Below are 22,138 nucleotides of genomic sequence, written 5' to 3'. Positions count from 1 at the left end.
TTCCCCACCATCCAAATGCAGCTAGATTGATAGAACAGTGCAATGGCTTTCTGAAAAGTCAATTCCCATGTCAACTAGGTGTCAATGCCTTGTGAGGTTGGGTTGATGCTCTCCAGAAGGTTGTATATGCTCTGAGTCAACATCACCCACATGGTGTTTGTCCCATAGCCAGAATCCATGGGTCCAGGAATGAAGGGGTGGAAATGGGAGGGGCACCTGTCACCATCACCTTTGTGATCCACTAGGGAAATTTTTGTTTCCTGTCCTTTTGGTTTTGAGCTCTGCTGGCCCATAGGTTTTAGTTCCAGTAGTGGGAGTATTGCCACCAGAGAAACAACAATGATTCCACTGAACTGGAATCTAAGTCTGCCATCTGGTCACTTTGGGCTATTCATGCCCCTGGATAAAAAATTCAAGAAGGGGATTGCTTTACTGTCTTGGGTGATCGAGCCTGACTATCAGGGGGAAATAAGACTGTAACTACTGCAATGGAGGTAAAGAAGAGTTTTCCTGGAATATAGGAGATCCCCTGTGATGTCTCTTCATCCTACTGTGCCTTGTGACTAAAATCAGTGATAACTGCAACAACCCAATCCAGGCAGGTTTAACAATGGATCTGAAACTCCAGGAATGATGGTTTGGGCCATGCCACCAGGCAAAGAACCACAGCCAGCTGAAGTGCCTGCTGAGGGTAAAGGGAACATAGAATGTGTATTGGAAGAAGGTAGTGATAAACATGAACTACAACCACATGATCAGTTACAGAAATGAGAATTCTAATGTTATATTTATTTCCTCCTTTGTAACTAGTATCTATTTATTTTTACATAAATCAAAACTTTTGTTTTCCTCTTTATTTTATCCCCTTTATCATATGACATAAACTGTTTTATTCATGTTATATTATTTAAGTTGTAAGGTATCAAGTTTAAGAGTGTATATTAAATCTCCCTATTCTGGAGAGATTTAACGCATTTCCAGTTGTACATGGGACAGTTGAGTCTGTTAGACAAGGAAAAAAGTATCTATTATTGATTTCTATTTAGAGATTAAGTATGGTTTAAGGTAATGTGTATAGCTGCCAAGTTTACAACAAGTGAACTGTCATGGTCAGGCTCAGGTGTCAACTTGGTCAGATGGTGGTGCCCAGTTGTCTGGTTGGGCAAGCTGTGGCCTGTCACTATGAGGATGTTTCAAGAACTTAAATGTTTCATGAACTTCATGTCCATGTTGGCAGCATCCACATCTGATTTCATTTGCAATCAGCTAAGGGGAGTGTCTTCTGCAATGAGCGATGCTTAATCTAATCACTAAAAGGTTTTTAAGGTGGATTCAGAAGACACAATCACTCTTCATGCTTCAGCTAGTCAGCCTCTCCTGAGAGCTCATTGAGGACCTTCATTGGAGCTGCCAGCTCATGGCATGCCCTCTAGATCTTGGATTCTTGCATCCCCATGTTTGCCCAACGAGCCTCTCCTGAGAATTTGTTGAGGACATTCATTGGAGCTGCCAGATCACCACGTGCCCTAAAGACTTAGACTCTATGTCACCATGGTCATGTGAGACACATTTATAAATTTTATATTTACAGATATCTCCTGTTGCTTCTGTTTATCTAGAGAACTCAAGCTATTACAGCAGCTAACATGAAAATTGTATGCCATCACTTCTAAGAATAGATATCTCTAGTTAATTCTTTTCTGCACACTCACTCTGGCCACATGACAGGACAATATATCAGGAATAAAAATGCATACTCTGAATGGCGGCTCAGTGGTAGAATTCTCACCTGGCATGCTGGACATGGGTTCAATTACTTGAGCCTGCCCATGCAAAAAAAAAAAGGTGTACTCTGAGGATATAGGTTTACATAAGAAGTAAATATTTTCTTACTTTTGCTGTTAAGTACATCAAAAGTTCTTTTTTTGCAATATAATTAAAGGGAATTATGTGGCCCAACAGAGGTCCCTTGTGCTATTTCTTAGGCATTCAGTGATGGGGGTTTACAAGGTTTACTGAGGTCTCAGTCTTATCCATGATCTTTCCATCTTCTTCATCTTTCATTGCATTACAAAGAAATCAAGTCCTATCCCCTGTTCTTCAAAACATCTGCTAAAAATTCCTGCACATATTTACAGATGAGAAAATGGGATCAATAATTTGAGCAAATTTTCCCGTGTTACACAATCAAGAGTAAGTAAAAGAAGAAAACTTTGGAATGCAAATGTGGTTTCCCATCTAGTGGCCTTTCCACTTTGCTCACTCTCAGGTGAAAGGAACAATTCTAACTATTTCCTTCCAACATAAAAAGCATTTTTATAAGGACCTGGAATAGAAGACTTCCCCTTGTAAGGTAGCATTTCCCCTAAAATAAGCTTGTATTTCCTCTTCAGGTTAATTTACCAGTGGAGAGAGAAGTAGGAGGGAGGCTGTACTCACTCAGCCTGGAACAAGGAAGGCTACCCCACCCCAAAGCTGTTTACACACAACTTCAAGTTCAAGGTTCTCCTCCACCGCATGTATACTTGGTAGGGGAAAGATTCCTGAATTGGAGAAATATGCAGAGAACCTCCTCATAGCAATCAATCTAAAAGCAGGCAGCTGACGACAGCAAACACTCTGCCTGCTGAGGCTCATTTCTTTGAAACAAATGGAAACAGGAGGAAAAGCCAACCCTAGAATAATTTCTAGGTGACCACACTCATTGCACTGATGGTAGTCTGTCCCCTTCTCAATTTATTGTTGGAATGTCTCTATCCTGGTGAAACCAAGACAAAGTCTGTCTCTCAGAATCACACAAGAATGGGTTCTAGGACAACCCAGGTGGACAATAAGCCATGCTAGTGCTATTTTCATTTCCACCTTCCACCCCAAGTCCTCTTCTCTTACCTTTGCAGATGCAGCAGTTCCAAATCCCAGGGTAGGAATGAAGTGACCATCATTTAGTTGAACGCAATGACGTTTACTATCCATTGCCTCTCACGCTTCAGAGTAAGCAGAGATGGGTTTTTAAACTTTTCCTTCAGTAGATTTTTGAACAGCACTAAGGCAATGCTCTAAGTACAAAGGTGACACCCAACTGCACTGTTCAGTTTTTATAATGTGGTAGGAGGGGCCATGTTTAAAGGGACATTCCATGGAATGTGAATAAACTTGGAATCATTTCACTTGTTTTTCTATTCTCATGAGAAAGTGTACTGAAGTTTATTATTCTAAGTGATAAATCAGATTCCTGCTAATTCAAGAATTTATTCCCATTCCTCCCACAGGAGCCAGGATTTACTTAACCCTTCTGTTAACACAGAGCCCACCCCTCACAGCAACTGCTTTTTCAGTCTCTTCTCAAGTACAATCTCCATGTGACCTTGCATGATGCAGTGTCTTGCTCCCCAGGCTGTAAGCATGCGCAACTAATAAGATTCTGCCCAGATAAACTGCCCAGTATTGGGTATCATGTGTTTGGCCATCCCAATATCCCTGAATTGGGGTCATCTCTCTCTCTTCAGCAGGGTGAATAATATGTGAAGGAAACAATTGGCATCATGAACAAGTTAGTCCAACAATCACCAAGGAAAACTAGTCAGGTGTAATAAACTGTTCTTGGCTAAATTGCCTTAATATTGTAAAAAATGCCTGGATGGAATTGTAGCCTAGGTGAGGATAAGGGGTTGTCCTCAAAATAAATACCACTGTAGCCTAAATGTCCCTAAAAACAAGTTTTTTTTTCCTAGAGGAGGTCTTGGTATTAGATTTAACTGACATAATCTCTCCAGAAAAATGAGAATAGTGGGATATTCATAAAAACCCTCTAAGGTAACCTATGTATTTTGAACTACAGTTTGTGAGAAGACTTCCAGTTTAATATATATATAACGATAAGGATTATATGAATAAATACACCTGCATCAGGAAAGAGTTTGCTCCATGCAACTCCTAAAATATTCAACATATGTACTCACAAGCAGATTTCCATCTGCTCTCTTTAATCAGTAACCTTTACTGAACTTCTTCCCCTGTCCACTTCAATGCAGCTGGGGGGCATTCATGGAGGTGACATGGAAGACTGACCATTTAGTAGTTATGATATGCCAATTAACTATCCAAATATCAATCTGTAGAATCTGTAACATTTCCTCATGCCACTGTCGTGGTAATTTTTTGTTCATCAGTACTTTCTACTTATCAGTTTTCCTTTACCTTTTCTTGTTTTCCTGCTAAATGCAAACACTCCATATGATAAGGATTAGAAATGTAAGTTTACCTGGAGAACTATTACCAGACAAAGGCAGTGGATTCTTTTGCCCATGTACTCAAATGACCAATTCCTGAGACACTGGGGTTTCAATGAGAGGAAAACTTTATTACTAGGTGCAAAGTCAGAAATCAGATGGCCTACTGGTCCAAAAACTTGTGTTCCCAAACTACACTAATTCTGATAGTTTTATAACATCAAAATATTGACAGGTTTTAGGATAATAGCACAATGGCCCCAGATGATGTGATTAGAGGTGATTTAATTATTGAACATACACATAATGAGTATATTCTTAGTCATGGAATGTATGTAAGAAAACGGAAGCTTTACTATGAAGAAGTGCCTGACTTTTAGTGGTATAATGTGACATAAGTCACTTATATGTTAAAGTCTAATCTCCTGCACATATTGCATTGGCCCATTTTGGTAAGACCCAGTTTTGGTTATCAAGGTAAGTTTGGACTTGAGATGGGTTAGTCTGGGCTCACCCAAGGCCCTTCATTAATAAACATTAGGGACCATCTTTAGTGATGACAAGACTCTAGAGTTGAAAAACTGGATAAATGGGTACAAATATAGGTCAGTCACAGGGTTTTTAAAATCATAACAACAAAAGACAAAGGCTATGGAATCTATATCGGAGATAAACACTCTTGGATTATAATGTAAAGATTTCAGGTATTTTCTTCTGTCTACTCTAATATACCAGAAAGCAAAAAAGGAATATCCATTCAATAATTCAGTTATTATAATCATCCCTTTAATTCTAAATTCCCAGTTACAGAACCAGGGCCTCCACTTCCAGGTAGAATCAGACCTTCTGGAAATCTGGATACCACCCTACGGAATACCAAAAGAGAGCTTCAAGAAATAGGCTAGGAGGTGGGGCAAGATGGCACCTTAGTGAGTTGAGATATTCAGTTCATCCTCCAGAGTGGCTAGTAAATAGACAGGAATGGTACAGAACAACTGCTGGGGGAACATCAGTGACTGGACACAGTGTACATCAATCTGAACCAGGTGTAAGAGCTGAGACCCCATACAGAACTCTTATTAGCTAGAACTGGAAGCTCTCTCAGTCTCCAGCAATGCCCCAAGCAAGGGCAGAATTGTTGCTTCCATGGGACTGGAGTGCAAAGGATATTAAGGAATGATGAGAAAGAAAGAGATAGACAGGATCAGGGGGTCTGAACATCAGTCATAACAGACAACAGACAACTTCATTCTTAACCAGATCCTGCCTATATACTGCAGGATGAAAAAAGACATGCATGCATTTCCTGAGGGAGCGGAATGCTTATCTTTCAGTCCCCTCTTCCTTCATACTTAACATAATGATTTGGGGTAATCATTCTCTTCCTCCAAGACTGCTCTACACAACAATCTCCACAGTTTACTGCTGTCACCACCCTGACACCAGCTGCTCCCCCAAAATTCTGCAGGTCTTGTTTTTACTCTTGCTCCTACATTTCCCCCTTTAATTTTATTAGCTAAGGTGACTGTGCATGTCTTAGGTTGTCTTTAAGCTCTGAAGGAAGAGTCTTACCCATCATTGGCTTCCAGTCAAGCTCTCTGACTTTGATTTGGGAGGGAGCCAAGGGATTTTGCCAGAATCATACTGTTAGTGTGGCTTTGTTTAGTAGTGCAGGTGCTACTTTGAACATTTGTTGTTTGACACAGCTGAGGAGGAACAGAAAGAGTATAAACAGCCCCAAACCTAAGCCTATAGTAGTCAAAAAATGATGTAATTTCCACCATTAAAAAGGATTAAGATTTTTTAGCTCTTGGGTAAGTTATTGTGTGACATCATCTCCATAGTCTACGTGTAAATTATTCTGAGATAATTCCAATATCTTTTTTTGTAATTCTAAAATATCAAGACTTAAACCATCTGAATGCCCCAAAAGATGCCTCTTTACCTTTTCCCATTCTATTTCAGATAGGTTATATCTTAAAAGGGGTAATACAAAAACTGCTCTCATTCCAGTCACATTTCAAACTTTGTAAAAATTTAAATTATACATTTTATCTCCAATATCAGCCAATGTTATCTCTATGTCATTTAATCTATTACTAATCTCATCAATATGAGATTGACTATGCTGCAGTTCACTGGTGTTCTTATGCCATTCTCTAACATAATGCTGCATGTATATAGTTTGATGCAATGCAGCTCCAGCAACCGCAGCCACTGTGATATTTTCAATGATTCCAATGACAGCTGCAACAATGAATCCAATTAGTCTCTTAGTCCTTTTCAGATATTCTTTTGCCAAATGGATCAGGATTTGTGTTTCTGGAGAGGATTGCCAAGATCTTGACATCTGCACTGGCAGTCAAATACCTCTTCTTCTCCTTGTTGCTATAATCATCTCATTTTCCTGCAACATAAATGCTTGGAGACAAGTGAATAGAGAACAATTCTCACAATTAAAGGTTTAATTTCTTATATGCATATGACCTTTTACAAATACATACGGATTTCTAGTACATATTTGCATATAGTGTTGATGGCTGCTATTTAAAGAGAAGTTATAGTTACTAGAATTCACTATAAAAATTGGTCTCAACCCCAGGAAAATTTTCTATAAATTTCTTTGACTAACGTTGTATTTATCATCCCATGGATGCGGCACAAATCATCCTCTATGTATTAAACTCTGATTTAGCTTGTCTGTCCATATAGTCTCAGTTATCTTCAAGTTAGAGATGGGAGGCCCCACAGGGGCTGCATCTCTTAAAATTCCATAGGAATAATTAATTATGATAACTGCTCAATCCATGTGACATAATTGTCATCCATTCCAACTCTCTTTCCCATCTAACAGGCAAGTATCATTTGATTCCTTAGAGTTATGCATATGGGTCTTTCTAAAAATGGAAGAGTTAAATTTGATACCATTTTTTTCTGTAAATCGTTTTGGAAGCCTTGAATCTACTGAAACTGGGAATCCTAAACTAGTATTCAGATATTTTGGTAAAGTTGGATCTGCCCATGTTAGGGTCCACAGCAGAGGTGGGCTAAGAATATAAGCCCAATAAGTATAATTATGTCCCTGTCCTTCAGAAATTAAAGTTATATGTCCTATATTATACATTACCCATCTAGTTATTTTCATCAGGGTCAACATGTCTGGGTTTTATTCTCTTCGAGGGAATCCAAACTGAGGTTCAATCATCTGCAATGACAAGAGCAAATCCCTTCCACACACCTTTATCATGCCTGGTTTCCATAAATCATCCTTAAAATCTTTCCAACAGATTGGCTGCAGCTGCAGTTCAGCTTGGGTTGTATCATTTTGTTTTCCAAATTACTAAAATGTTGTTCTGCAGGAGTCTGTGATAAATTATCATAAATGTTTAAAAAATTTTAAGTAAACAGTGCTTTTACTAATTGATCTTTTGGTGTACTTATTTTCACAACATCAACCTCCTGATCATCATCTCCCCCTTTTTGTTTTATGAGCATAGACTTTAGTGTCCAGTTTGCTTGTTCAATAATTTCTTGCCCAGAGAGATTATGTGGAATTCCTGTGATATGAGTAATATGAAAAGTAGTACAAAATTTATGAAATTACTTTCTTGTATAAGCAGGACCATTGTTCATTTTAATAGACCTAAAGTGGCAGGTAGCAAAAATGAAAGCAGAGTGTCAATAGTGACATGTACCCATAGTCAATGAATAGATTTTTAGAAATGAATTCATTGGATTGATTGAAAAGGAATGCAGGAATGTGGATTCTTTATAATTCATTACATCAGTTGCATGTAATGAAATGGGTTAACTCCCTTTGCTGATAATGTTTATGAATCACTCAGCAGTGTATGAGTTTATTTTGCCTGAAAGAAGAATTACAATCACTCTGGTAGCCTCTGGGCAATTCTAAAATGCAGTTCTAGTGAAAGGCCATGTGTTTTTGGTGATTTTAAATTTATTGCATCCAGTTTTTTGTGATATTTTCCCAGAATAGTGGCCAAATTCCAATTTGCTTACATGACCAGGCCCAGTTGGGTCCTCTGAGAACTGGCTAGGGACCAAGAGGACCTTCCTGGGACCTAGATACCTGTATTAAAGTACACCTCCTTCTGGGAGGATAGCCAGTCCTCCCAGCTAGAGTGCACATTTTAACTATTTCTTACCAAGGTCATGCAATAGCAACATCAGTTGCATGTAATGGCAACACCAGGTAAACAGAACAGACTTTACAAGTATATTTTTTCCCTGCATTCAGCCCTCAAATCTGATGTGCTGCCAACATAAGCCATGGTTACTTGGGGATAAATTTAGTTTATACATATGTAGCTTATATAAACACTGGACAGAGCATTGAAATATTTTGGCTTATAGGAATTTAGGTATTTATATGATTTGAATATTATTTAATGAGTAATATATTCATTTACAGTAATATTAATTAGATTAATAGATTAAGCCACCTGGTTTGGGGCAAGAAAAGAAGCAGTTTTTTGGTGGTATAATGATACCCAGGAGACAATCAGTATTTTTTATACAGATAACAAAATGATAAAAGTTGACATACATTATTTTGATAAAACACAGACTCTGCTTTTTATACTGATTATTTAGAAAAAAATTTATATCTTCTCATTAGAGCAAGGTAAGAGTTCAAGAAAATAAATCTTTCTTGACTTTGATTACAATTTCCAATTTTACAAACCCTCAGCAATTATTATAGTAGTTCAAGCTTTGTCCTACATTTTTCTCATTTTGTAACAGTTATTCATCTCATCTTAGAATAAAACTATTCTCTTTTTCCTATTAATAAAAATACATCTTCTATATTTTTCATACTTTAGTCATTATTTTAAACAAATATTTTATCACATATAATTACCATCAAACTTAAATTTGTTAGAATAATGTTAAATGCTTAAAATACTTTACTTAATGTGAGTTAGAGCCCCTAGCTTTTCTATAGATAAGGGCACTGCTCAACCCACAAAGGCTCATTTGTTTTCCAAGTTAAAGTTATGGTTTGGAGTGTTATATCAGCAGTGGGCTCAATTATATATTTGGATAGCTGAGAAAAAGTGCATACTGGAGTATGTTTAAGATTAAGAGTCTCATATCTGTTTCTTGTTTTCCTATTTTTTCCCAAGTTTGAAGATTCACTATATTTTCTTCTGAAAACCATGGGGAATATTCTTGTACATGACAAAGAAAAGTTTCTAATTGAGACTGAGAAAATTTTGTGCCTCTAGTGGACAGCATATATTTATAGAGGTTCCTTTCTGCTGAACCTGAATACCCCATGTTTTACACCAAGCTGAAAATATCTCCAATTCACTCCTTACCCTTTTATAGCTCTTATTAGCTCTTTGTAGTGGACATCCCTGGAACATCTCCTCACTTTATGCTTTAAGAGTTCCCTATTAGATCCCTGTCTGGGCACCAATTGCTGGGTCCAGCTCAAACAACTGTCCAAACAGGGTCAGAAGGGGCAGTAGGGGATTAAGAAAAAACACAACACAGAGTTTGAGAGAAAGTGGGGGCTAGGTGGTTCATTGCCTGACTGAACACAATGACCAAATAGAAACAGGAATATCTTCCCCATTTTGTTATGCTTGCTGCAAAGCTTTCATAACCAATTTCCATTGCTTAAGATTTAAAACATTATGGCCCTAAGGCTGAAACCAATAGCAATGCTTCTGTACTAAAGAAAAGAGCTCTAGTGACCCTGAAGTCTTCATTGAGACCCCTGTAGTTTTTTTTTGTTTTTTTTTTTTTAAAGAGAGAGGGAGGAAGGAAAGACAGAGAAGGAAGGAAGGATGGAAGGGAAACATCTTGTTTTATTATATTTTGTTTGTTTGTTTGTTTTTTACATGGGCTGGGGCCGGGAATCGAACCGGGGTCCTCCGGCATAGCAGGCAAGCACTCTTGCCCGCTGAGCCACCGCGGCCCGCCCAGAGACCCCTGTAGTTTTTAACAATGTTTTTAACACACAAACATACTCCTCCAGCCACTCATTGTGATTACCCCATTACCCTGATGCTACAGGGAAAATGGTCACTTACTAATATGACTGGAGTTCTCTTCTATCAGTTGGACAAACGTCCCTCTAATGGAGACTTTTCCTTGGTTCCTCACTATTGTTTTGGAGTCTTCTTGTTCTTCTTCGTACCCCACATTGTGTGCCAGATCTTGCTTCCATGGGACCAGAGTGCGAAGGATATTAAGGAATGATGAGAAAGAAAGAGATAGACAGGATCAGGGGGTCTGAAGAGCAGCCATAACAGACAACAGACAACTTTATTCTTAACCAGATTCTGCCTATATACTGCAGGGTGAAAAAAAGGCATGCATGCATTTCCTGAAGGAACAGAGTGCTTATCTTTCAGTCCTCTCTTCCTTCATACTTAACATAACCATTTGGGGTAAACATTCTCTTCCTCCAAGACTGCTCTACATAACAGTCTCCACAGTTACTGCCAGCTGCTTCCAACAAATTCTGAAGGTCTTGTTTTTACCCTTGCTCCTACACAGAATTAAGCTTGTTTGAGAGACAAAGTAACTAGTAAGATCAAAGGAGTTAATTCCCTAAAGGGTGCATCTTCCCCAAGAGAAAAGGGAGGCCCAGCTCAAGTGAAATCCCTCCTTCAAGGAATTCAGACCCCAGGAACTGGAAAACTGAAGCAATTAAAGCCATCATTTTACGTCTCCACTGTCTCAACCATACCTCTAACAGGGAGAGTTTGATGAAGTTGAAAGCACTCCCTTACTTTATGCTGGTATTGACAGCTGATGAGTGCCACATGCTGGGCAGGATAGAAAAAGCACAGAGTCTACAGGCTTCATAGGAAAGTCTGTCAACCTGCTGGCAAAATGGACTCTGACTACAATTTCTTCCTGAAATGTGAGCTTGTGTGGTCAGAGAAAATCTGATTGTGGTCTAAATGTCTGAGAAGATCTTCCTTAAAAAAATCAGGGCTCCACATAGGTAGTGCAAGAATAGGAAAAGAAGAATGGAATAATTCTTGTCAGTTAAACAGAACACATGCTAGTGGTATAGAATAAGTTGAACTGAATATCAAAGAAAAGATGAAGAACAAAGCCATAAAGCAAGAAAATCCTAGGAAAAGGAGTGAAAACAACATCCAGAATAAAGTAACTAAGAAAACCAAATGCCTAGACCCCAGGAAAAAATTAGTCATACTAGGAAAATTGAAGATATGACCCAGTCAAAGCAACAAACCAACACTTCAAATGAGATACAGGAGTTGAAACACTAATTCAGGATTTTCAAACAGATGTGGAAAATCTCATCAAAAATCAAATCAGTGAGTAGAGGGAAGATATAATGCAGACATTGGGTGAACAAAAGAATAAATCAAAACTTTGAAAAACAAATCACAGAACTTATGTCAATGAAAGACACAGCAGAAGAAATAAAAAGAAAAAAATAATGGAAACACAACAAAATATTTGAAGAGGCAGAAGAAAGGATTAGTGAACTGGAGGTCTGGACATGTGAAACCTGACACACAAAAGAAAATATAATTAGCATAACCTCTAGACACTGTAGGTGATTGTAAAATCAATTGAACTTTAATTTTGATGAAAATCTTCTTGTTATAGACCAAAACCACTTTTCCAGTTATTGTATTTATTAGAGAATTTCTGTCTGTAAACTCCCAATTAAATAGAATTACTCAATTTTTTAATAATTTTTATTCTCTTTCTTCGTTTGTGTTTATTTTTACTATGTTATGGGGATGCTACATGAGTTCTGTAAATGTGGATTCATAAAAGATAACTTATTTTAGTACAATTAGTTTTACTTCTCCCTAGTGGTTGACAAATATTGAAAATCTGTTTTCTCATGGTTTCCATGGATGTAAGATTTTTTTTGTTGTTATTATTGTTGATTATTTACAAATAAAGACTGGTGTAGAAAAAAAGAAAATATACATAAAAGAATGGAAAAATAGAAGTAGGATCTCTGGGAGTTGAATGACAAAATGAAGCACATGTACATATGTTTTGTGGGTGTCCCAAAAGAGAAGAGAAGGGAGCAGGAGAAGAAAGACTAACAGAGGAGATTATCACTGAAAATTTCCCATCGCATATGAAAGACATAAAATTACAGCTCCAAGAAGTGCAGCATACCCAAACAGAATAGGTCCAGAGAGACATACTACAAGACACTAATCAGATTGTCAAATGTCAAAGACAAAGAGAGAAATTTGAAAGAAGCGAGAGAAAGTAATTCATCACATGCAAGGGAAGTCTTTTAAGACTATGTGTAGATTTCTCAGTAGAAACCATGGAAGTGAGAAGACAGTGGTGTGCTATATTTAAGATTCTGAAGGAGAAAAACTGCTAATCAAGAATTTGATATCCAGCAAAATTGCCCTTCAATAATGAAGGGTGAATTAGAATAGTTTCAGACAAACAGTCATTGAGGGAATGTGTGACTAAGAAGCCAGCCCTCCAAAAAATACTAAAGGGAGCATTACAGGCAGATGGGAAAATGTAGGAGAGAGAGGTATTGAGAAGAGCAGAGAAATGAAGATTATCAGTAAAGGTAAAAAAAGGAAAAAATTAGATATGACATAAAATCCAAAAGGAAATGGTAGAAGAAAGTCACAAAGCAAGTGTCAACAAATTTAAAAAGATTGAAATCATACACAAAACTTTCTCAGATCATAAAGGAATGAAGTTGGAAATCAATAATAGGCAGAGTGCCAGAAAATTCACAAATACGTGGAGGCTCAACAACACACTCTTAAACAAGTGGGTCAAGGAAGGAATTACAAGTGAAATTAGTAAATATCTCGAGGCGAATGAAAATGAAAACATAACATATCAAAACCTATGGGAAACAGCAAAGGCAGTGCTAAGAGGGAAATTTATTGCCCTAAATGCTTATATCAAAAAAAGAAGAAAGGGCAAAAATTCGGGAATTAACTGTCCACTTGGAAGAACTGGAGAAAGAACAGCAAACTAACCCCAAAGCAAGCAAAAGGAAAGAAATAACAAAGATTAAAGCAGAAATAAATGAAATTGATAACATGAAAACAATAGAGAAAATCAATAAGACCAGAAGTTGGTTCTATGAGAAAATCAACAAAATTGTTGGTTCCTAGCAAAATTGACAAAAAGATGAAGAGAGAGGATGCAAATAAATAAGATCAGAAATGGAATAGGAGACATAATCACTGACCTCACTGAAATAAAGGAGGTAATAACAGGATACTATGAACAACTTTATGCTAATAAATACAACAATGTAGATGAAATGGACAAGTTCCTAAAAAGGCATGAACAACCAAATTTGACTCAAGAAGAAATAAATGACCTCAACAAACCGTTCACAAGTTAAGAAATTGAATCAGTCACTCAAACGCTTCCCAAAAAGAAAAGTCCAGGACCAGACGACTTCACATGTGAATTCTATGAAACATTCCAGAAAGAATTAGTACCAACCCTGCTCAAACTCTTCAAAAACATTGAAGTGGAGGGAATGCTACCTAATTCATTCTATGAAGCCAACATAACCCTCATACCAATACCAGGCAAAGATATTACAAAAAAAGAAAACTACAGACCAATCTCTCTAATGAATACAGATGCAAAAATCCTCAACAAAATTCTAGCAAATCGAATCCAGCAACACATTAAAAGAATTACACATCATGACCAAGTAGGATTCATCCCAGGTATGCAAGGATGGTTCAACATAAGAAAATCAATTAATGTAATACACCATATCAATAAATCAAAGCAGGAAATTCACATGATCATCTCAATTGATGCAGAGAAGGCATTTGACAAGATTCAACATCCTTTCCCATTGAAAACACTTCAAAGGATAGGAATACTAGGGAACTTCCTTAAAATGATAGAGGGAATATATGAAAAACCCACAGCTAATATCATCCTCAATGGGGAAAAATTGAAAACTTTCCCCCTAAGATCAGGAACAAGACAAGGATGTCCATTATCACCACTGTTATTCAACATCATGTTGGAGGTTCTAACCAGAGCAATTAGACAAGAAAAAGAAATACAAGGCATCAAAATTGGAAAGGAAGAAGTAAAACTATCACTGTTTGCAGATGATATGATACTATACATTGAAAACCCAGAAAAATCCACAGCAAAAACTACTGGAGCTAATAAATGAGTACAGCAGAGTAGCAGGTTACAAGATCAACATTCAAAAATCTGTAGTGTTTCTATACACTAGCAATGAACAAGCTGAGGGGGAAATCAAGAAAGGAATTACATTTACAATTGCAACTAAAAGAATAAAATACTTAATAAATTTAACTAAAGAGACAAAAGACCTATACAAAGAAAACTACAAAAAATTGTTAAAAGAAATCACAGAAGACCTAAATAGATGGAAGGGCACACCGTGTTCATGAATTAGAAGATTAAATATAGTTAAGATGACAATTCTACCTAAATTGATTTACAGATTCAATGCAATGCCAATGAAAATCCCAACAACTTATTTTTCAGAAATAGAAAAATCAATAAGCAAATTTATCTGGAAGGGCAGGGTGCCCCAAATTGCTAAAAGTATCTTGAGGAAAAAGAACAAAGCTGGAGGTCTCACGCTGCCTAACTTTAAGGCATATTATGAAGCCACAGTGGTCAAAACAGCATGGTCCTGGCATAAAGATAGATATATCGACCAATGGAATTGAATGGAGTGTTCAGATATAGACCCTCTCATCTATGGACATTTGATCTTTAATTAGGCAGTCAAGGCAATTCACCTGGGACAGAACAGTCTCTTTAATAAATGGTGCCTAGAGAACTGGATATCCATATGCAAAAGAATGAAAGAGGACCTGTATCTCACACCCTATACAAAAGTTAACTCAAAATGGATCAAAGATCTAAACATTAGGTCTAAGACCATGAAACAGTTAGAGGAAAATGTAGGGAGATATCTTATGAAACTTGAAATTGGAGGTGGTTTTATGGACCTTAAACCTAAAACAAGAGCACTGAAGAAAGAAAGAAATAAATGGGAGCTCCTCAAAATTAAACACTTTTGTGCATCAAAGAACTTCATCAAGAAAGTAGAAAGACAGCCTACACAATGGGAGACAATATTTGAAAACGACATATCAGATAATGGTCTAGTATCCAGAATTTATAAAGAGATTGTTCATCTCAACAACAAAAAGACAGCCAACCCAGTTACAAAATTGGAAAAAGACTTGAACAGACACTTCTCAGAAGAGGAAATACAAATGTCCAAAAGGCACATGAAGATATGCTCAATGTCCCTGGCCATTAGAGAAATGCAAATCAAAACCACAATGAAATATCATCTCACACCCACCAGAATGGCCATTATCAACAAAACAGAAAATGACAAGTGCTGGAGAGGATGTGGAGAAAGAGGCACACTTATCCACTGTTGGTGGGAATGTCAAATGGTGCAACCACTGTGGAAGGCAGTTTGGTGGTTCCTCAAAAAACTGAATATAGAATTGCCACATGACCCAGCAATACCATTGCTAGGTATCTACTCAGTGGACTTAAGGGCAAAGACACAAACGGGTATTTGCACACCAATGTTTATAGCAGCATTATTTACAATTGCAAAGAGATGGAAACAGCCAAAATGTCCATCAACAGATGAGTGGCTAAACAAACTGTGGTATATACATACGATGGAATATTATGCAGCTTTAAGACAGAATAAACTTATGAAGCATGTAATAACATGGATGGACCTAGAGAACATTATGCTGAGTGAGACTTGCCAAAAACTAAAGGACAAATACTGTATGGTTCCACTGATGTGAACCGACATTAGAGAATAAACTTGGGATATGTCTTTGGTGACAGAGACCATCAGGAGTTAGAAACAGGGTAAGATAATGGGTAATTGGAGCTGAAGGGATACAGTCTGTGCAACAGAACTAGATACAAAAACTCAGAAATGGACAGCACAGTACTACCTAATTGTAATGTAATTATGTTAAAACACTGAATGAAGCTGCATCTGAGCTATAGTTTTTTTTGTTTGTTTGTTTTGTATATATACTTTTTGTATTTTTTATTTTTATTTTTTCTCTACATTATCATTTTATTTCTTTTTCTGTTGTCTTGCTATTTCTTTTTCTAAATCGATGCAAATATACTAAGAAATGATGATCATACATCTATGTGATGATCTTAAGAATTACTGATTGCATATGTAGAATGGAATGATTTCTAAATGTTGTGTTAGTTAATTTTGTTTTTAATTAATAAAAAAAAGTGTGGATTAGATTAATCAGATCAGTTACACCAAGGATGCAGTTGAGGGAAGAGTAGAAAAATTAGATGCCACTAGCTGAATGACAAGGGAGAATATGATGGCCCAAGACATGATGAGAACTGAAAAGAGATGTATTAGCATTATGGTTGGGGATAGCTGTTATACATTTATCCCCAATAGTGTAGCCCCAAATAGAACTATCACAAAAGCTTTACAAGGTCTGAGGGCTTAGCTGAAGAATTGGCCAAAAATTCAGGCATTGATGATCCCCTCATGAGATGGTTGGAAAACTGGTTTGGGGGATGGAAAGGGGTGGCATTGTCCATGGTAACTACTTTAATCATTGCAGCTTGGGTACACACAACACTTAAGTGCTACATTACTCATGTGCCTGAGGGTTAGTTCAGAGACTCTTCAAGAACCCCCTTAAAGAGGAAGATCCCTATGATGAAGAATGTGAAAAGACTCTCATCAATTTTGAGGAAAGACTGAAATGTGAAAACTAAAAAAAGTTCAAAAAGAAAGAGGGGATGTAAAAAAATAAAGTTTAGCTTTTACACAAGATGGTGTAGGAAAGGGCTGCAGAATAATTCAAACTAGTTTTGCAGACAGGGAAGGATAGCACCTCTGACATAAGCCTAGAATTAAGGTAGAAACAATTTTAAATAATTAACAGAGTCACTGAAATATAACACGCAATCAAAAGCAGGAACCTTCCACCGGAAATTTGAATTAAACTATCTGGATAGGCTGTAACCTCTGGAGTATCCAATCAGGGGAGAAACAGGTAGGGTCTGTGATCTAGGCACGGGTATAACCATTTTGGTGTTCTATTTTTTGGCACACCAGCCACCATTTTGTGTTTGGCTGGGTGCCCATTCTTGCAAGATCATGAATAATTTCTTTTGTTCTCCCTAATCAGGTGAGCATTTATTCATTTTCAAGTATGGCATTTTTTCTTAATAGTATCCACATAGGTAACCATAAGCTTATTAGGAGAGGAATGCATTTTTATCCAAGTGTTTTGTTCCCACAGTGAGGTTTGGTTTATATGTCAGTCTGAAGCTTGCCAGTGTCCTAACCAAAAGCCCTGTCTATCAGCCATAGTCTTTGAATCACCAAAAATAGAGTTTTTGGTGGTAGATTCATGGTCTTCCATATGCCCTGCTAGGGCGACCTTAACTGCAGCAATACCTGTCAGACTTGGTTCCCAAAGGCTTTGCTTTAGACTGTTTTTCTGTTTTAAACATCCCCCCAACCATACTCACCTCTGGTCCCATTGTTGGAGGGACTTAAGCAGTGCACAGAAAACTGCTTCCTCAATTTTCTTTGGACACCTTGGTTGGCACTCTAATATGGCCCATTGAGTGAGCTTTTCTGGGGAGTCAGGGGCTAAAGACAAGGACCAATAGTCCCCCTCAGAACCAAATATTTTGTAAACAGCTTACTAGTATTCTCCAAGAACACCCCAGAGCTCCCACTAGCACATCCCAAGACCCAGTGGAAAAGTGCCACATGGAACACTTAGACTTTTGTAAAGGATGTTCCAGTCCCATCTGATAAAGTCCCAGAGACTCCACCAGAATCCCATTGGTGAAGTACTCCTTGGACTTTCAGGCCTTTTATTCTTCCATTATGGCATTGTGTTTAGTGCACCACCCTGCTCACTGTGTCAGGTTGTCAAGAGCTGAGCTGATGGAGAGAGTTCAGCTGAGAGTGCTGAGGTAGTCAGTTAAGATAACAAGCCAAAATGAAAGCAACAATCAAATCTTTCATCACTTACTGTGATAGCATAAGCAAGATGCTAGACAGAAAAAAGTGCCAGATGCCCGAATGTTCCATCCTTCCCCATAAAATGGCACTGAGCAAGGAAAAGGTGCATCAGCACAGTTATGTTAGTTGTCTCATTGCTGAGGGAGCCTCAAACAAGATTTCTGCTATTTGGGGGACCCAGAGGGGATGGAGAGGGGAAAGGGCTAGGAGTGAAAAAGTACTGAGTATTGAATTAGGGTGAAGAACAATATTTTCAGCTCCCTCCCACCATAAGAAGGTCTCAGCAGAGGCTCCTGAGAAGGCCTTGGCTGAGGGCTCCCTGATGTGGAGGTGCCTGGGCTACAAAAGGAGATATACCTAACATAGTGGCCAGCCAGGGTTCTGAGTCCTTGATTACAACTCCCTTACTTCAGAGAGTATGATGCACTGGCTGTGGTCCAAGTGGGGGGAACATCTTTCCTCCTGGGAGGTCTGCCTGGTAAAAAGCCTTTGTAATGATCTTGATGATGCTACTTGGCAAAGGCCACGAATTCTTTCACCCAAAGAACTGAATTACCAGTTCCTGAGACATCAGAGTTTCAAAGAGATTAAGTTTATTACTAGGCATGTAGTAGCATAGCAGGTGGTTTATTGGACTAAACTCTGTCTCCCCAACCTGAAATAATTCTGATAACTTTGTTAGAGAAGAACATGAGCAGGGTTTAGCATTTTGAACACGTTGACCTCAGATAATGTAACCAGAGGTGACCTAATTATTGAGCATGAGATTGATTACTTTTTCACATTAAGAAAATGGTGGGATGAGGTATAGGTGACTTGTAGGTTACACTCTGAACTACTGCACATGTCAGATTGGCCCATTTGATTAGATCCAGTCTTGATCATCAAGAGAACTTTGGGCTTGGGCTGGGTAAGTCCTGAGTTGAACTTAGACCCTTCATTAACAAACCTTAGGTGCTGTTTTTAGTGATTACAAGACTTTAAAGTTTAGAAACTGTATAACTGAGTACAAATGAAGTTTAGTCACAAGGTTTTAACAATTACAGGGGCAGGATATAAGGGCTATACAATCATTATCAGATATCATGGCCATTGGATTGTAACCTAGCAACTCAGATTTTCCCTCTGTCTACTCCAAAATACCAGAAAGCAAAAAGGAATATCAATATAATGAATCAATAATAATAATCATCCCTTAAATCCTGATTTCTCTATTACAATTGGGCCTGAGCAATTGCATATAAGATTTTGACCAGGATATAAGATTTTGGCCAGGAGCTGGACTCCTCAGAGTTTTATCAGCTTCCTGGTAATGGATGGTAGTGATTCCAATATTCTAGCATCCCAAGCTGGGAGTTGGGGAGCAGGGTAGCCTTCAGCTACCTAATCACCCCACAAAGCATACCAAGTTTTAGCCTTTGGAACTGTATTAACCTTTCATTATATAATAGGCCCTTCAGAATCTGTTGAATTGCTATTGAGAAATATAAAACAGCATTGTCCTTGGCACTAGTTTTTGGTTCTCTGATTTATACAATCTCCTTAGATTGCATCGCTCTACCCAAAACAAGCCCTCCATTGTCTTCTGAATGGGCTGCACTTCTAGGACTTGGTATCTTGGCTTGCTTGTTTTCTCCTGTCTTGAAAGTGCCTTCCTGCACCCATTGACATCCTAATTCTAGTTCCTGGATTGGCCCTGGTGGCACCTAAACCTTGAAGCCTCCAAATTCCTGCCCTCTGCCTTCCCAGAGCTTGGCACTTTTAAACTCTGTTCCACCTTTGCTTGATTCTCCTCATTGTTTAGTGATTTGTCTCTCTTCCCCTTGCTGCTCTGAACCCCATGAAAGGATGCATTATTCCCCTTTGAATATATAGGGTCCATATGTTATTTATTTGTTGTACTTAATCTTTAGTTCTTATTCATGTGTATGTACATAAAGTGTCTGACGTATATACTTGTGGGTACCAGCCTGAAGCCAATGAACCCTTGTTAAAGGTAACAATACCTGTTTACTTACTTTTTGGTGGGTGCTGCATGGTCTGGGAATTGAACCCAGGTCTCCAGCTTGTAAAGTGAGCATTCTACCACTGAACCACCTGTGCACCCTCTTCACTTAGCTTTGATGATGGCAAAACTGAACATATCTCCTCAATTAGAATGTATAAATTTACCAACATTTTAAAAAGTTTTTACTCACATTACATATCATTTCAAGGTTGTTACCTTGGTTATCTTTCATGGATTAGAAATTCTGACTGGCAGCTTTTGATTCCCTGATTAAAACTTGCACTGATTAGATAAGTTTTGAACAGATCTTTCAAAATAATGGGTTCTTGGTAGAAAAATTGGAGATTGTTCTACTTGGAGCTTAGTGAAAAAATTTAAATTGATGTGCATACTAGTTATTGATACTTCTTTCCTAAATTTGAAGTTCTCTTTGAAATGAATTGCAATTTTTCAAAGCAAAAAAAACATATAATCTTAAACCCACTAGAATGGCCATGATCAAATATATAGACAATGACAAGTGCTGGAAAGGATGTGGAGAAAGAGGCACACTTATCTACTTTTGGTGTGAATGTAAAATGGTACTGTAACATACACTGGCAGCAAGTGCACTCCTCATTTACCCAGGCCACTTCCTCCTCAGGAAGTCTCCCTGTCCCAAGGATGGTTGAAAACACATGTAGGCAAGATGAGAGGTCTCTGTAGAAGCCCCTTCCCCTGTAAATGCTCATCTTCTTCTGTAAACTCTGTTGTGCAATCCTTCTGGGTCTAATCATTGGCACACAGCTGATGATCACACTCTTGAGCATCACTAAGTACCATGTTAGGAAAACCCTGTTCCAAATGAGCCATTCTGCTTATAAAAATCCTGTGTCAGCCCCTGTTTCAGGGTCAGACTTTCAGAGGCTACTTAGCAGAGCCTTATGGCCATAGACAAATGCAGCCTACTTTCTGAAGCTTCAGAACCTTCATCCCAGTTTGTTCTGTTTACATTAAGTTCTTGGAAGCTTGCAGCCTTGTTCCTGGTTACATGCTCCAGTGCTGTTTTTGCATAACATTCCTGGAGATTCTTGCACAGCCTCCTTGCTGGTTTCATTCTACATTTCTGGGGGCTTGTCTGGGATCAAGAGGTGGGTGATTTTCTCATTTCCCTTGCCCATGGTGGTGTTGTTGCCCAGACCAGAGACCCAATGGGGTCCAGTGCTGGCACGAGGACTTTTGCTGTCTCTCAGATGCCTAGCCTGTCTGGGCAGGGTGTTTGTCACCACTGGAGTGACAGTGGATCCAGGACAGTTGCTGGGCCAGGCCCCTGGAAGCACCACCCATCTGATGGGTAGGCACACGTGTGCATCAATTTCAGGCCACTCATAAAAGGCTAGGGAAGTCTGAGTGGAAGAGGAGGCTGATTACCTCCCAAGACTGCCCAAATAACCTGGTCTCCACCCAGAGGACCAGGTGAAACAGGAGTCCTCAGGGCTGATTTGGGGGAAAGGTGGGTTACATAAATAAATGGCTGTTACAGAATCAGGAAAATGTAAGAGAAAGCCTGAGCTAACACAGTGAGTTGCAAAAGGTTTGTGGAAAAGAAAATCATGGTCAAAGTTAAGAAAAGCTATAGGTGAACTAAAAAGGGAAGGTGTTGGAAGCAGTACTTGAACCCTTTAGCATCTACCCTCCCTTACTTAAGTTTGAGTCAGGGGACTTGGTGTGGGTAAATGCCTGAAAAAAGAAAAAGGCTCCCTTAAGCTTCATTGGAGAGGTCCTTACCATACGGGGTTTTAGTAATCCCAACAGGTGTCAGAGCCTCGGAGCTCATCCCATGCATTCAGAATCTCAGATCAAGAGGGCCAC

The 22,138-nt window shown here is 38.4% G+C and overlaps 1 protein-coding gene and 1 pseudogene across 4 annotated transcripts in view; both read right to left on the bottom strand.

Moving 5' to 3' along the window:
- The window catches only part of LOC143691273 (prostaglandin-E(2) 9-reductase-like), a 62,675-nt pseudogene extending 59,601 nt beyond the window's left edge, over positions 1 to 3,074 (bottom strand). The window contains exon 1 of the transcript XR_013179432.1: positions 2,890 to 3,074. The product of XR_013179432.1 is annotated as a prostaglandin-E(2) 9-reductase-like (transcript). The remainder of the gene's footprint in view (positions 1 to 2,889) is intronic.
- LOC143691274 (aldo-keto reductase family 1 member C23-like protein) overlaps positions 1 to 22,138 on the bottom strand; it is a 460,654-nt gene that overhangs the window by 165,747 nt on the left and 272,769 nt on the right. The window lies entirely within an intron of this gene.

The sequence above is a fragment of the Tamandua tetradactyla genome, chromosome 7 (genome assembly GCF_023851605.1).
Source record: "Tamandua tetradactyla isolate mTamTet1 chromosome 7, mTamTet1.pri, whole genome shotgun sequence".
Taxonomy (NCBI): Eukaryota; Metazoa; Chordata; class Mammalia; order Pilosa; family Myrmecophagidae; genus Tamandua; species Tamandua tetradactyla.
Note: the sequence above shows the minus strand (reverse complement) of the source record. Positions and strands in the feature narration are given on the sequence as shown.